General features: G+C 50.9%; 1 protein-coding gene across 1 annotated transcript in view; it reads left to right on the top strand.

The window, feature by feature from the left end:
- Positions 1-102: 102 nt before the first annotated feature.
- CFAP99 (cilia and flagella associated protein 99) overlaps positions 103-2,744 on the top strand; it is a 50,890-nt gene continuing 48,248 nt past the window's right edge. Inside the window, exon 1 of the mRNA XM_008058970.1 lies at positions 103-257. The gene's annotated coding sequence lies outside the window, so the exon portion shown is untranslated. The remainder of the gene's footprint in view (positions 258-2,744) is intronic.

Genomic DNA, 2,744 nt, shown 5'->3' on the forward strand with positions numbered 1-2,744 from the left:
CGGCGCCTTGTGGGGGTTGTAGTCTTCCCGCCGAGGGCGCCGGGGCGTGTCGTCGGTTGCTAGGTGACGACGCCCCAACCACAGCTCCGCGTCCTCCTCTTGTCCGGATTTTCGCCGAGACGCTGGGCGACTGAGAGGGAAGGGGCGGACGCACTACGGCTGCCGGGACCGCTCGCTCCCTCCGGCCGAGGAAACTGCTACGGCGGCAGGTGGAGTCGCGGAGGAGGGTCCAGAGAGCCCGCGGAGCCGGCGGACAGGTGCGGGGTGCAGGCCCCGGGACGGGGTACGGGTGAGGGGCACAGAGGCGGGGGCGGGGCGCGGCGGGGCAGGTTGCCCGCACCTTCAGCCGCTTCTCACCGACTTTCCGTTCTCTGCAGGTCTGTTCTCCTCTCCCTTGCTTCTCATCTTCTTGCTTTCGCTAACCGCCTTTTGGGTCTTCTTCCCAGCTCCCTGATTAAAATGTTAACGGTGCTTTTTTTTAGTCGCCACAATAAACAGTGTTTAAAAAAAAAAAAAAAAAAAATCTTCCGCCTTCACTGCTTTCCCCAACAGTGCCCTAATTTGTTTCTGTAAAAAAAGAAAAGAAAGAAAGAAAGAAAGAAAAAATCACTTACTAGGCTGGGCGCGGTGGCTCACGCCTATAATCCTAGCACTTTGGGGAGGCCGAGGTGAGAGGATTGCCTGAGCCCACGGGTTCGAGACCCGCCGGGGCACCTTGGCGAGACCTCATCTCTACAATAAATCAACAAATTAGCTGGGCATGGTGGCGCGTGCCTGTAGTTCCAGCTACTTGGAAGGCTGAGGTGGAGGGATCATCTGAGCCCAGCAGGTCGAGACTGCGGTGGCCATGAACAGCATGCCACAGCACTCCAACCTGGGAGAGTGAGAGTTCAACTCAAAAAAAAAAAAAAAACTTACCCAAATCTGGGTATCTGTTATGTGCCAAGCAGAGGGTTTAAACACAAGTATGTGGTCTCACTTAAAATTCCCACTTTTTCTTCCCAGTTGAAGAAAAAAGCTCAAGAAGGCTGACTTGCCCTGGCTGTGGGGTTGTACTGAGATCAGGGCATCTGCCGGACCCCAGCAGCCATACACTTTCCTCGCACCCACTAGCACCACTTCTCTGGCGTGTTCTAAAATGTGCAAATAGAAGACACGAGAGAGAAGAGCAATGCCTCCCTTGACACAGAATTCAGAAGTGCTCCTCCATTTTACCACTGGCCCAGGGTCCCAGGGCCTCAGATGGTTCCGTGGACTCCCTGTGAGTCTAGGCACAGTGGCACCTGAGATGTCCCTCATGTGGCAGTAGTAGTTCCTGTTCATTTTTGAGTGTCTGAATGACTTTCCCTGCTTCCCTCTAGCTAGCATGTAGTGGAGCCCATAAAGAGCTAAACCTCTCCAGAGTTGCCTCTTAGCTCCAACTCCTTTCTGCTTGTTCTTTCTTGAACCTACTCTCATCAGATGTTCACCCGACGACTCCCCTGAAGCTCTTTATCAAGTCAACTTTGGCCTTGATGTTGCTAAATCCAACAATCAGGGCTCAGCTGTCGTCTCTTCCTTTCACTGTCAGCAGCAGTTCAAGGAAGACTCCGTTGACTGCATCCCCTCCATGACTCACTGTCCTCACTTGACTGGACCAGGTCACACTCTCCATTTCTCCTCCCTCCTCCCCCCAGCCACTTTTCAGTCTCCTTCCCCGGGCCTAACTGGAGGCTCAGGACTCAGTCCTTGGAAGCTACTCTACCCACTCACTCCCTGGGTGATTTCCTGCAGAGTCACCTAGTTCTGCTAAGCAACCATGTTCTCCCTGACCTTTCCAAAGCTTGCAGGGGAAGGTGCATTCCTGTTGGGACCACACAGATCACCCTGATCTGTATCCAACTGCAGCCAGGGCATGTTGGCCTCTTTGTGACTGAACCCTGCCTGAAACTCCAGACCTGTTTACTTGTTCTTCACCATGTGGATGTCTAACAGATCCCCTCAAATGTAATGGGTTCAAAACTGCACTCTTTATCTTCCCCCATAAAACCTGCGCCTCCCAAAACCACTGTTTCCTCAGTGTAATAACTTGGGGTAGACACGTGATGGGGTTGTCCAGTGAGTGAATGGTTGTTCTCTGTAGGTCTGTCCTTGGCCAACTCCAAGGCCTGGAGGAGCTTCTCAGAGCTTACTGCTCTGAGGCTCCCTTCCCATGCTTCATAGTTTGAAATTGTGCTCAGGATGAAGGCTGACCATGGGGAAATGGAAGTATCAGTTAAGATCAGGTTCAGCTGAATATAATGAAAAATTCTAAGATCATAGCGGTGCAAACAAGATTACTCATATTTCCATAAAAGAAGTTCATGGGGAGGAAATCCTGGTTGGTCTGGAAGCCCCAAAAACCTCAGGTATCGGCATTTCTAGCTGCCATCCTTAATAATTTTCCTCAGGTCCAGAATGGCTGCCCATTTTCCTGCCATCACCTGAGCCCAGGCACCAGATGAAAGAGAGAAGAAGAGTATGCCCCTTCCTTTCAGGGAGATATTCCCTTTCACTTCTTGAAGGTGGAAGGACTTAGCCACATGACCATACCTGGCTTCCAGGGAAGCTGAGAAATGTTATCTTTCAGTTGGACGGCAATAGACCCAACTAAAAATCGGTTTTATTCTCAAGAGGAAAGAGAGGAGAGTGGAGATTGGAAAACAACTAACACAATCTTCCACATGGACAGTGTTATTTGTTTTTTTTTTTTTTTTTTTTTTTTG

The sequence above is a fragment of the Carlito syrichta genome, unplaced genomic scaffold (genome assembly GCF_000164805.1).
Source record: "Carlito syrichta isolate Samal-C Ts95f unplaced genomic scaffold, Tarsius_syrichta-2.0.1 Scaffold90626, whole genome shotgun sequence".
In the NCBI taxonomy this organism is placed as follows: Eukaryota; Metazoa; Chordata; class Mammalia; order Primates; family Tarsiidae; genus Carlito; species Carlito syrichta.